Raw genomic sequence first — 13879 nt, 5'->3', positions numbered from 1 at the left:
GGGGATGGCAGAGGTAACGAAGAGCGGACCGTAACTTTAACGAATCCTCTTAAGATCCGGCTGTGCGCTTAACGCGTGCGTTCGACGTTGAAAGATTTCCGTTGAAAAAGAAAAGAAAAGAAAAAGGACAGAGAGGAAGGCGAGGAGAGAAAGAATACCGCGAGTTCTCGCGTTGTTCGCCGGAACGATTTTCGAAACGAAGGGAACAACGTCGAGAGGCAAAAGAGACGAGGGAAAAGGCGAAAAAGCAGCGGCACAGATATCGCTCGACGATGGTTTTCGGTTCTCGAGACAATGGCGTTAACGAGAGTCGGTCGATCGGTCTGTCGTCGACGAGAGGCGACCAATTATCCATTCATCGCGTATACTTCCGTGAACGTGGTAGCTGTCCTTTTTTCGCGTAGTCGCTTCGCGCGGATCCGCCGATCCGATCGGAGCAGCGATCGGAATCTTGGAAAGACGCGCATGAGCGTTTTCGAGGACGTTAACGAAACGTACTTGGGTTAGCGGAGAGGCAAACGCGTGTAGAACCGAGCTTGTAACGGACAGCGACGAGCGACGAGAGGAAGCAAAGAGGGAAAGCGAAACGAGAAGCAGGAGGAGGAGCGAAACCGAAATATCGATTTCTAACGATACCCTAGAGAACAACGGGCGAGCGAGAACGTTATCGAAATCGATTTAATTACCGAAGCCATTACGATAATTGCTGGAGAAGATGTACTTTTTTCATGGGTGATTTCGCGCGGCAACGTAAAACGCTGGACGTGGTGTAGCGTCGGTTGCGCGATGAAATTGCGCGTTCCGGAAAATAATTTCGTTTCGATATCAAAGGTGGGCGAATTTCGTTGGATTACGCGCAAGTTACGGCTGGAAACGATGTAGCAGGATAATTGCAGCGTCGCGCGTCGCTCGCCGACCCGTAATTTTCGATCGACGTCCCTGGCTAAAAAGTTACCGAGGATAATTAAATGACGCGCTTTTATCGAAGGCATCGTATCGCGTCGTTTCGCATTGCGTCGGCGACGAATCACGCGCGTCACCGAATTTATCGAGCTCGCTTTATTCTCCTTGATAACGGTCCTCGATTTTACGGGGGTGGCACGGTGAGGCGAACGTGGAAACCCGGGGCTATTTCACGCGCGCCGTGTATTATAAATTTCAAAGAATCGAATTCGACCGTATTATCCAAACTCGGGGAACACCGCCAGCATCGATACGCGCGTGATTAACGGCAAACGTATTATTCGGACTTTCCTACGATATGCATATTGCGCGCACGATAATTAATATAGTCGGGTGGCTAAATGAAAGCGTAGATCGAAAGGGAACACAGCGGTGCGAGAGTTCGGTCGATCCGAGCGATTCGCCGACGGGTGTTTTTCTGCAACGGTACCGTGGAATCGCCAACGTTGGTCGCGGCTCGCGTTCGATGATGAAATTTCGTTGCACGTTCTCTTTCTTCCTTCGATCTCGCTCGAGTTTCTTCCAAAGAAAACTAAAGCCAACGATCGTCTCTCGGTGTGACGAGCGAATCGATGGAGTCCGGTGTTCGTTTCGAGTCGTTAAAGAAAAATTACGAACAAACCGTGAGAAAAGAGAAGATAAAGGGAACGAGGATAGGAGAAAAAAAAAGAAATAAAGAAGACAGGAGAAAAGAAGGAGAAAAACGAGGGAAACGGATTCTTCTTCGCCGTACCTATCGATTTCTACGTCGTTGCGATAACAGGTGGTGTCTGATTTTACCCCGCAGGGTTTAACCTTATTTCTTTGCTCGACCGACGGCCGACACACCCGTTCCACGCAACAACGGCTTGCCAGTCTTTTTTAGTCGGACGGGACTTTGACGTTGGCGAAACTACGTTTCCAGAGGGAAGCATCTTGCCGTTGTTGGATCGTGGCCGGTCCGTACGTTTCCCAAAGTGGTATTTACCTTCCTCTTGCCATCGGTGACGACGTTTCTCTCGGTCTCGTCTTCGACCTCGACCTCGTTCGCTCGTCTTTCTATCTTACGATCGAGAAACCGACCGACGCAGCGTATCCGCGGTCGGACAAACTTTTCTCTGATCTTCGATCTCGGGATCTCGTCTCGAGAAACTGCGACACAGCGACCGTCTGCTAATTCCGCTGCGTTTCATTCCCGCGGCCTGTTAGCTAACTAATTGCACCTTTTCTGCCTTTGCCTGCGCTTCGTCGTCCTCGACGTCGCGTCGTCGGAGCTGTCGCGAATTTTCCTCTCTGCTTCCGACCCGCCCATCCCACCCTTTACGTTCCCTTCGCTTCCCTCTTCCATTCCTTTTGCTTTCACTCGCTTGCCGACGACCAACGGAAATGCGCAAAACGCTTGATTACTCTTCTTGTCCGTCCCTTTGAGCGTAGCTACGTTTTTCGCCTTTACTTCGCCGAATGCTCTAGACAGCTTCGCCTGCGATCGAGCCAAGCCATTCGCTTCGCTCGAATATCCGCGACCGAGCTTTCCGCTGCTTTCGACTGGTTGCTGCGCGTGTATCGGTATCGCGATTGCGATCGTCGTTGCGATCAGCGATTTGCTTCCTCGCAGACTCCACTCTGTAAAATCTTTCGATGCTTTTAGCTGAAAATACCGACGGACGACCCGTGCCCGTCGCGAGGAAAAAGATTCCATCGGACATTCGATCCCTCGGTCGTAAAAATCGTTTCGCAGCGCACGTATTCGTAGGTGGGTTTCGACTGTTTCGAACGAAGATCCGAATTTGATCGCGAAACGACGTAAACCAAACGGACGTTATCCACTCGTTCGTCCGTTTCGTGCACGTTAATGAATTCTCATTAGCGTAGAACGAGTCGGTGTAAAATACGCAAAGGATCGGTGCGATGCAACAACGAAGAGCGCAAAGAAGAAAACAGGCAAAAGCGAACACGATGAAAGATAAAAGGATGAGAGCGATTAGAGAAAGAGGAGGAGAAAGGACGCGCGTTTCGTCGCGGATATCACGAGACTCGAATCTGTCGGTGAAATCGGGGAAAAAGTGGAAAGCGTATCGCGTACGCGTTCGCCGCGTCGCATACGGAATCCGGTCAACTGGATTCGTGTGACAGAAATTTGTATCTCGTTGAAGAAGTTTTGGCGAGGGAAGAAAAGACGAGTTTCGGTCGTGAAACGTTTTACGTTCGGTTAGTAGGTATCGATAACGCTCGTTACGCGTTCGAGGTTTCGACGCGTCGAACGTATCGAACCGGGAAACGCGACGCGCTAAATAAACGCGTGACGCGTGCCGCGGGAAAACGCGATCGTCGCGTCTCGTCAAATATTTTACCAAGTTTAAGGATTATGAACGGTTCGGAGCACTTCCCGCCCTCTATCGCCGAACAATTCGGTGCAATTTGTTTCGATCCACTTCGTTCTCCGCCCCTTGCCCTCCTTCCGCAGGCGCCAGCCTGTCCGTTGTTTCACCGGTAATTCGTTTTCAAATACATCGTGGCCGCGATAATCCCAGGCTAATAATAATCGAGCAGAAACGGCGTGCTTGGATCATTACTAGAGCGCTCGGTTCTCCGAACTTTAAATAAAATGCTCCGGTTCCTCGTTAATGGGATTAGCGCACGGTCGGTTCGATGGCCGCACGGTTCTCCCGCGGAACTCGCGATTACCCTCTCTGCAACGTATTTCCCTGGAAAAACCTTTGACGAACGATCGCGGTGAGTAGCCGGATATACCGGAACGGAAGCGAACGGTCGAAGGCTTTGACGGTTCGCGGTCTGCGAGATGAAAGCGGAAACGAACGTGGAACAGCTGGAACGACGATGATGGGGAGGATGGCCGATAGGAGTCGAGAAAAGGACTCTGAACCGGAGAATGAATCGAAAACGAAGGGAAAACCTAATAATCTAGTCTTCCCTCTCCGTGACCGCCGCGATGGCGGCAATAATGGACGTCCTGGTGTACGCTTGCGATCCGAGGTCGAGGAAAATTGGATTCGAAATCGAATTTATTCGATTTTATTTGCCAGAGACGATGAAAATCTAAATTCGTCGGGTACACGTCTCTCTATTTTTCTCTATCTATCTATCTATCTCTCTCTCTCTCTCCCTCTCGGACGAACAAGGAGATGTTTCCCCGTTTATATGGATTTTCCACCATGTTCTCCCCTTTTTTTTCGGTTCGCGCCCGTTTCGTCGAGAGGAATCGACAGAGATCATGGACGAACCAGAGTTGGTTTTCCAGGGAAGCGAGAAACCTTCGGACAAGAGGGAAAATTACCGCTAGAAAACGATCCGATATTCGGGTTCGTAACCGTTGCTGGTCGGCCGCTTTAACCAACGTTATGCTACCTTCCTACGGTTTAATCGAGCTTCTCAACGCCGCTATCCACGACTTATACCCGCTTCTCATAAGTACCTATCGTAACACTCATGAGAACTTGATTAAGAAACGTTAGACCGTATAAAGGGTCCGTGTACGTATATTCTATGCTGTAATAATAATCTGGTGAATTCGATAGAACGAAAACTAATTCTCTTCTCGTCTGTGGATACATGCCGCGTGTTTGATCATCATTTTCATCGATCTTGTCATTCGTATTAAATATTATCGTGCTCCCGACCCCAGGAATGCGTCATAGGATAGTAGAGAACGCTTTTCCACGTATTTTAAAGAGATTTCGTCCCGAGGCAGGTGCACCTGGCATTTCCTCCTCTGTATGCGGAAACGGGACAGGGAAAACGGGAGGGGTAGGCGGAGAGATTTTTGAAAAAAAATGAAAAAAATAGATGCTGCGGTATAGGTGATTTTACAATACAGTTTGCTATATCCTATCTAATCTACCTTCAATTTTTTCGATACAATTTGGTTTAGAAAACGTTCGGCGTCCGGACGAGCACAATTTTGACAAATTTCTTCTATTTCGCGCATTGCACCGCGATCTCGCGCGAATATAAAATTCTCATCGAACGATCGTTTCGTCGATACTTTACGATCGATCGTCGCTTTTTCTACGAACTCGGTAGGTGCCCCGATGCTGGCAAAAGGAATTATACTTTGGCGGTGCTTACAGAGAGTCGAATATTCTTCGTCGAGAAAGATCGGAAGAGAACCGGATTTCGATCAGCGATCCGTTCCTTCTTCCGGTAGCGAGTCCTTCGTTCGAAGAAATCGAGTTAAACGAACACAGACGGTGAAACGTGGCTCGTTCCACGCTTCCGTCGGTGGAGAGATCGTGGTCGCAGTTACGCGGCGACTTCGCGGAACAGTCGAGACGCATCACCGCTCTTCTATAAAATCCACCGACAAATATTTCAAGCTGGCAACAATCGCCGGCGCAACGGTTGACCCAACGAGCTGTCGCGTGTACGCTCGTTCGATAAACTCTGGAAAGTTGGCGGCCGGTGGTCGAGCTACTCGAACAAACAGTTGGATGCATGACGGCTGAAAATTTGAGCGTTGCGCTCATTTAACACCGAATAGCGTCGCACGGCATTGTACCGCGTCCAGCCGTACCTCCAGTCATGGAACAATGCGAAATAATGGCAATTTCGTGATCCGGTTTACCGAGTCGACGAACTTTCTTTCCTCGCAAAGAACGAACCTACCATTTTTGACGAGCAAACGTACGTTTATTTATTATCGTTATTATTTATTGGCGGATATTGGCCCTGTGATACAGTAGGGAAAATTTTGTTTTTATTTGAAAGTAGTTTACTGTCCCGAAAGTAGGTTACTCATTGAGAATTATAATTAAATTATTCTCGCGTGGTACTATAACGCGAATGATATCGTATGTTTGATTCTAGCTGAATCTAACGTTTAAATCCAGAGAATAATGTCTTTTTACCCCGCGCACCTGATCTGATCGTGTCAAGTAATCGAGTAATTAGTGAGTTTTGGTGGTTGTTAATTCTTATGTTATGTCTATTACTGAAAGGGGAAAACGAATGTAGGAGTTGCAAGGTCACAGAGGGTTTCGAAGTTAACGAGCGAGACGAAAGCGAAGCAGGAACGCGTCGTTAGGTAAATATCTTAAGGTATAAATAATTGAGCGTTGTATGTTAAATTATTTATTTACGAATTACGTAAATTTTACGCCCTGTAATATACGACGATTGATACAGAATGAATAAAAGCGATCTGCACGAAAGTAGAGAAAGAAAAGAAATTAATCTCGCTATTTACAAATTTACGTTTGTTGTTTGTTATTGTCTTACGTTGCATCGACTGTAAAGTAGATTAGCGGCTGCGGTATGGGCTGGTGAAGGTATTGTAACGTGCAATGTGAGAACTATGGGAGAATGGTGAAGCTACATTCTGTAGCTAGGGTTTAATCCTATCGACACAATTATATCGACCGTAGCAGGTTCGATGGAATTTTTAGTAGAAAAGGTTAGTAGAAACGTAGAAAGGTAGAAAGGTTTGGTAGAAACGGTGTCTAATAGAAGGCGAAGAAATTCGAAGATCGGAATGCGCTAAACTTCCGGCGCGATCTATTGTATTAAGACGTTTGGTACATTATGTGCAAAGAATAGGTCAAACGGAAGATGGAGCCGGTACGTTGTAACTGAGTATTTATGGCCATCGTAGAACACGGGACTGCTCAAAAGGCGGACAGCCAGACGCAAGAACTTGCGTTGAATATCCTCCAATCTGATGCAGAAATTTCGACGATAGAGCGACCAAATAACGGAACAAATACTTGGGGCGAGTGCAGTATAGAATTCTTAATGTGTTTACGCTCTTAAAGTAATCTGAAAGTAGATGCTCTGTAAATGAAGCCGAAAACGTATTTTGAACGCTGTACTGGTCGTTTTGTCGATATGATCATCGGTTCAGTGAAAGATTAGATGAAAATGTGTAACTCCAAAGTTCAGAACAGCGTTAACAGAGGAAAGAATAGCGCCGGTAAAAAGATATATATTTATTTATCTTTATTCAGATGACAATTGAAGAGATAAATCCCCATGCATAATGGTAAATACATAATTAAGTGGCATCATAAACGCACATATGACAAGGGACGTGTGACGATAAATATTTATATCAACCAGTTAACCGCGGAATTTAGTTTTAGAAATGTCTCACGGGGATTGCGTAAACGCAACTACAGGCGGAACGCGTCATACGCAATCGAAACTGGCTGAAGCGTCGTGAAATATTTTCGAGCGAATTTCCGAAATTACAGATATCGATGCTAAAGAGATCTAAGCCGGTGCTTAACGAGGTTCGGAGGCTGCGAACCTACCGGTTACGATTCGTAGTGACGTGGTAAAAAAGTCCTTGCGAACCTAAACGACCTCGGACGAGAAGCACAGAGATTTAACGGTTCGATAAGTTGCGGACAACGAATAACGTCGTTGACGATTCTTAAAAAGCAAAAGCAGCAAAAGATCCTGCAGGACTCTGATAGATTCGACAAAAATATAATTAGCCTGTGTAATCGTAGTCATACGCCGCCAGAACCAACTTATAAGCCGCAAACCTAAGGGAACCGCGTTACATGCTCTCAACGAGTCGTTTATATTTTAGCTGGTTAAACGACCAGATGACGGCCGCCTTTTCCAAGCGTTGTCTAACTACGGTGCGCTATGACAGTTAGAAGGATCGAGGATTGACAAAGCTCGAAAGAGGCCATTTAACAAATTTCAATCTGTCACAGGCAAACGATACGTTGGTAGTAAAAATAGAATTCTGTTTCAAGTTTCTGAAAAAAAAAAAAACGGTTCGATTTTCGAGGGAAATTGCAGGCGAAGCGAATTCGTGCGAGGAGAGAGGGACAGTGCCGCTTTCGGTATCGCGAAAGACATAAAGGCACCCTGACGCGTTCCATTATAACGATGTCTACGGCGTAGCTATCAGCGGTAACGGACCAGCTGACGCGGCAATGCAAACACCGGTTTTCCACGTAACGTGGTCCTCCGCTCGGCTTGCCCGGTTCCTCGTTACATAGGTTGCAGCAACGCGCGTCGTTGCCCGGTTTGCCATTATTCTTTTTGCGCCCTGGAAGTTTCGCCGTGTCTCCGTGACGTGGTGATTCGCGTTCCACCGATTAATCGCAACTTCGATGGCCGACTCGAACGATACTTACTTCGAGGAGATTCGATTAGCCGGCGAACGCGCGAAATAAGGCGTTTACCGAAGCGGCTCGAACACCGATCTCCCGAGAAGGTAACTTGGAGAGCCTTTGTCACGACGTTTACTAACTTTTCAACGTAAATTCGACGGTTACAAAAGATCAAAGCTTCTTCCCTCTTGGCTCGCTCGCGCGCTCGCACCCTTCCATCCTTTATACCTCGGCTACTACCACGTAGAGTTCGTCGAGCACCGGCAACGACCGTGCACTCCCCGCTCTTACTCTCTCTTTTTTCGTTCTTCGCTTTACCCGTTCGTGCCAGAAACTACATTATTCATGCCAAACGAACACGTCGGTGAACGTTGCTCGTTTCAGCCTCGTCTGGACAATTTTTCTACATTTTCCCCCCTCTCTTTCCCCGCGCTCGTCTTTCTTTTGCAAATTTTTTTATCTCCTCTTTTTCAATGCTTTCCACTCGACGGCCCACACGGATCAAGGTCCGCGTGGAAAACGTCGACGACGCAACGTCGTCGAGCGACTCGGTGCCTTCCGGGAGTCTCTTTCACCGACGGCGTCCTTCTTACATCTATCTCGTATAATTCGTTCGTTGCCCTTCTGCCGCGCCGCTTTTTCGCGCGGCTAATCGCGATTTTCGATAACGTTCTCGGGTATCGCCGTCAGCGAGAATCTCTTTCGTTTCGAAATAACAGCAGCAGCGCCGTAATACCTACGGCTATTTGAACTGCATTAATCGAATCGCCCACCTCGTTAACTCCGTACAGCTCTGTACGCCACGATATCCATCTACTTCGGCAATTCTTATCGTCCTTATCGACCTCGCGCTTCTTAAAAAGTATACGACAGTTTTTATATTCATCGCCGCTTACGAACCTCCGTTGTGTATCTTTCTCCTTCTTTCCTTTCCTGCCCTTTTCTTTCGTATATATCCGCGTGTTTTCCCCCCGAGCATAGTTCCCCACCGATAGTTAAGACGAAACTATTTCTACCCGAACCAGTGAAAATGACTGTTGGTCTTTAAAAAATACGTAATAATTTATGTTTATTGATTTATTACTTTCTTACAGAAGCAATTCCGTGTTATGTAGTAGATTTTTGATATTATTAATCCATCATTGAAATCCCTAAACGAGGGTTGACACATTTATAAAATTGTAGAACCGGTCATTCTGACCGGTATTGGTATAAGTAGCCTTAATGCAAAATTATTTTCAATTTGAATACATAAAAAACAAAATAAAATGCATTACATTTAAAATTCATTAAAATTCAATACTCAAAAAACGAAATAGAATTCAATATATTATTCTTTTAGTTATCGTTACGAAAGTCGTTACATCATTGCGGGAAAAAATGTAACACAAAGTAGGAATTTTAAAATAAAATTGCAAAACCAGTCGATTTGACTGATGTGGTAGTTCCAGTGTTAATAATAATTCAGTAAACGCGGACGAGCGACTATGAAATCGATCTACTCTTAAAACACAGTATACTTTTAGCCAATACTTTTATATCTGTACCCTATCGGATCAATGATTTCCTTCTCTTTGCCTATTTTCCAACACAGGGCTATGCTCCGACTCGTTGACCGAATAAATAAACAAATAAACGAAGTAAATAATTTTCCCTGGCGATATCGCTATAGAGTTTCGTAGCGCTGACGCGCATGACTCGCGTCAGCAAAGTGCTCTTATCGGTCCTCGTAACTTTTATTTCCCCGTGTAATCTTCGAATCTCGGTTTCGCCAAACTACCGACGGATCGAACGACCATTTCCCTGTCGAAGCAACCGCGCAATATTATCGAGTAAGCGAGTCGATAACACCGTCTCGGTAATGGGTTTTCGGCTGCAGTTCATTTTCGCGTTTACAAGTGAAATTGCGTTTCTAGCTGTTGGCGAATGTTTCCAACGAACGATACGTCGCGAACTCGTTTGCTCAGCTCGCCGACCGCGAATCCGAGCACCGTACAGAGAAGAAGTTCCAGCTTATTTAGAGTCCGTGGCGCGTGAATCTGGCGCGCCACCCAGTCGCATTTTTCGGCGTAACGAAGTCCACGAAAGGAGAAGAAATTGCGGCCGCCTTGGCTCGCAAGTACGGGCGAATTAAGCGAGTAAACCGCGATCGTCGTTTGCGATTGCAAGGAAACGCGCCGCTGAAAGAGGAAAATCCCGAACCATCGGATTTGATCGAGGACCGAAGATTCCTCGCGGGAACGCGCGTTTTGGCGGGCGAGAGGAAAAGGAAAGAAAACTTTCGACGACGTAGGATTTGATGGAAAGAGGTTTTAGAAACGCTCCTCCTCCGTTTATTTTTCTAGTCACGAGCCGAAAGAGGAGCCGCGCGCGCGTCTTTCGTTTCGACGAAAATATCGGAAGCGATGCTCGTTCCGTCGAAATCCTTGGCGAGTCGCGATGTTTTCTCTGTCGGCGACGCGTTTGACGCGGAAGCGCCGCAGAGCTTTCTCCCTCGGTCGATCGCGAGAAATCGTCCGTTTGGCGAGGATTTGCGCTCGAACGGGTCGACGATGCGCCTCGAAACACCGAGCCCAGGCTCGACACGCGAAACAAGATTTTTCGAATCTATGGAGGTCCCAAGCTCGCGTCACGGTTTTCCGTGCGCCGCTGCGCGGAGCAGATTTATCTCTCACGCTTGATGAGTCCTTTCAAACGAAATGAAAAGGATTAAGCGAAACGAAGCCCCGGATGAAAAGGCCAGAGTATACGCGCGCGTACGCATTGGCCCTCCGCTCTGTTCGTGCGTTCGGACGTACGAGCGAATTTTGTTTTTCCAAAAAAGAAAAAAAAAAATAAAAAAAGAAAAAATAGGAAAAATAGAAAAAGAAGAAAAGAGACAAAAGCCGGTGATCAGAGGAGGCACGATCCGGCAAAAGAATTCCAACTATCGAGCAAGATCTCGTAACCACTGGCGAATAGAATGCCGTTAATGGACAGTTCGTTTCATGTTCTTTCGCCACAAGTGTGTTTTTTTTTCACCGCGAAAGGAAAAGCCAATTAAAATCTACCAATCTAGTGATTTTTCGGGGCGAATTCTTCTTTTTTTCGTCGATCAATCGCGTTGATTTCGCGCAGTTTCGCTCCGTTTGAAAACGAACCGGCTCGGCTCGGCTCGTCTCTTTCAGTCATTACGTTCGTTTCATCCACATATCCGATTTCAATTAGGCTAATGATTTCAGCAAGATATATCATTTTCGTCGGCCGCTTTTTGGCTCGGCTGTTTACCCTGCATTTGCCGGATTGGATTTATCCAAGCTTTTTCCTACGTTTTTAGTATTCGCGTCGAGCTTCGCTGCATAACGTCGATTACTCGTCGATCGCGCCTGCAAACGCGAAAATTCACCGGTGGAGGTCGTGCAATCGAACGCTCTTCGACTTTGTAAGCCGCGTAATATTTTTCCAAGATGCATTTTCGCGAGGTAATAAAGCGACGAGGAGAAATAGCGGGAAACTAAGGGGGGGCGGAGGGAGGATAGAAAGGAAAAAAAAGTAGATGACTGGCCGGTGGAACGCGTCGCGGCCACGACTGCGACGTGGAAAATGCGGAACGCCGAGCATCTGCTACCTGCGGAGTAGACAAAGACCCGGAAGGAATTAATGGCGGGTGGAGGGCTTCGCGCGATTTCAAAGCGAAGGGAAACGAAGCTCACGGTGGCTGGAAACTAGGCGCGTTCGTAGCTTTGACTCGCCGTTTCCACTTTTCTCCCCCTTTTGCCATCTCGCCGCGTTTACTCATCTTCATGCTGTAACTTCGCTGTAAACGAGTTGTAAATACAGCCATATGTACGAAATGAAATTCTTATCCAATCGGACGCGCGCGTTGGTCGACGTTAGACACGACGCAGACGAGCGATTTTTTTGCGACGAATCGCCGCAGCACGTTGCAAAAACAAGGAAACTCGTACGCGCGTATCAATGTTTCGTGGCACGAAAGAATTTTATTTCTGTGTTCCTGTAGCGACGCAGCAACGCCGTCCGTATGGTAAAATCGTCGCACCTGTGCTTTCAGGGTTGCATTCTACGTATTGGGTTGGCAACTAAAAGTGATTGCGGATTTTGTAATTACCACCTAATGGGAAAATCCGCAATCGTTTAGTTGCCAAGGCGATATTTATCGTACGAATGTCTATGCGTTATTGCACAAGGACACGAGCAAGGAGCCTCCTCTTGCAGCGTTCTCTTTCTCTTTCTATATCGGTTTTTCAAATCAATCTCGTCCGACTAGCCGATGTAGGAAAAAAGCGAATAACGGATAACGCAGTTCTGCCCCTGGAATGGACGGGGCTGGGTCGTGAGGCAGCGCGGACGAACAAAGTAACGCGCTTTTCCAGTCGATGATTCATAGGGGAAAGAATATCGAGAGCCTCTCGACTCCATCTCCGGATCCGTCTCTTTCGTTAAAAGATATCACCGGTGAATTTACGAGCGAGTCGTGGCAGCGTAGCGACAGCAGAAGGATGCACCCGGAATTAAGTAATTTCGTTTTGACAGCCGACAGTTTGCTATCTTCTTCCTCTTTCCCCTGCTGCTCTAGCCACACCCGATGATTTAAGCGGCCACGTAAAACCGATTTGTCGAGAGGAGAAATCCGCTGGGCTGCGAAATCGACGTTAGGAAAAAGGCACCGACGATTTCTGCGCGACGGAAACGTTCTCTAGATACGTCACTGGCAACGGCGAATCGTCGTCGAGTTTATTTATTTGTTAAATGGCAAAGAGAATCGTCTCTGCACGTACGTGCAATCCGATAAGGGGAAGCTAAGCGTCGGGACGATACAGTCGCCGCGAGAGAACGAGACGAACATGTGGATATAATAACAGGCTACGCTAGCTGTTGGCTCGGGCTAGCTAAGGGCGAATCTTTGTCGTTCTTTTAAGGGCGGAATTACTCTGTCTCGCTTTGGACGAACGCAGCAGGCGATTCACCGAAAAACGGAGCTCTCGTTTCGTTCGTGGTGTCCCTCCGGAGCGAACCGAGTACAACCGCTCTGTTTCGTAGATCTTCTTTCTCGGACAGCTGGTCGACGTGGAAGAGAAGTTGATTCTATTGCATAAAGCGTGGCCCAGCTCACACACACGGCCGATAGCGTCCATGTGGCGAAATCTGGAGGAGAAGCACCGAGGATAGAATAAGGAAAAGTGGCGCGGAGAAAAGTAGCACGGTCTATGGAAATTGATACGACTAAGGAACTGTGGACAGTCGATAAATCCATTTAAGATTCTAAATAGAAAAGTAGCCTGGGTAGCCGATCGCCCGGTTGCAGGTGGATAGAATTTATATTTAGAGGCGTAGTCGTGGTCGCGAACGTTCGTTGACCAGCTTTTATCGATATCCTAGCAGGATTTATAAGCGAGCAACCTGAGAAAAGAATTCCAAGCCCTCTGAAACTGATTTCTCCTTGCCTGGCCGTGCGAGATTGCCAGATGACCGAGACAAGGTGAGGGAGTATAAGGAAGGGTACTAAATCCTGATTAAGGTACAAGGGTTGTCGTAATGACCGCAGCTACGTTTAATGAAACCCAGAGCGCCGTAGAAGAAACAGAGCGGTAACGTGTGCTAAGTGGCGTAGAAACGCGAGGCCCGACCTCGTTGACAGAAAGTCGATAAGTCGCGATGAAGGCGACTTGAAAATGCTCCAAGGTTTCTTTCTCGAACGACGAAGAACGCGCGATGCCATCGAGAACGCGTTACGCCATCAACGATATTACTCGAGACAATGTCGTGCCATGGATAATGGTCGTTCTCGCCGCGATCATCCATCTTTAGGAATGACACGCAATGCGTTCAACGACTTCCACGACGCTCGATCA

The 13879-nt window shown here is 47.2% G+C and overlaps 2 protein-coding genes across 2 annotated transcripts in view; both read left to right on the top strand.

The window, feature by feature from the left end:
* Positions 1-13879, top strand: part of LOC117236147 (ADP-ribose glycohydrolase MACROD2-like) — a 56119-nt gene that overhangs the window by 9351 nt on the left and 32889 nt on the right. Inside the window, exon 2 of the mRNA XM_033498889.1 lies at positions 8129-8131. The gene's annotated coding sequence lies outside the window, so the exon portion shown is untranslated. The remainder of the gene's footprint in view (positions 1-8128; positions 8132-13879) is intronic.
* LOC117236020 (cysteine-rich motor neuron 1 protein-like) overlaps positions 1-13879 on the top strand; it is a 156151-nt gene that overhangs the window by 134065 nt on the left and 8207 nt on the right. The window lies entirely within an intron of this gene.

Source organism: Bombus vosnesenskii, unplaced genomic scaffold (genome assembly GCF_011952255.1).
Source record: "Bombus vosnesenskii isolate JDL3184/JDL3185 unplaced genomic scaffold, Bvos_JDL3184-5_v1.1 scf7180000013264, whole genome shotgun sequence".
NCBI classification, from domain to species: Eukaryota; Metazoa; Arthropoda; class Insecta; order Hymenoptera; family Apidae; genus Bombus; species Bombus vosnesenskii.
The sequence above is the reverse complement of the archived record's forward strand: the minus strand, read 5'-3'. Positions and strand labels throughout refer to the sequence as shown.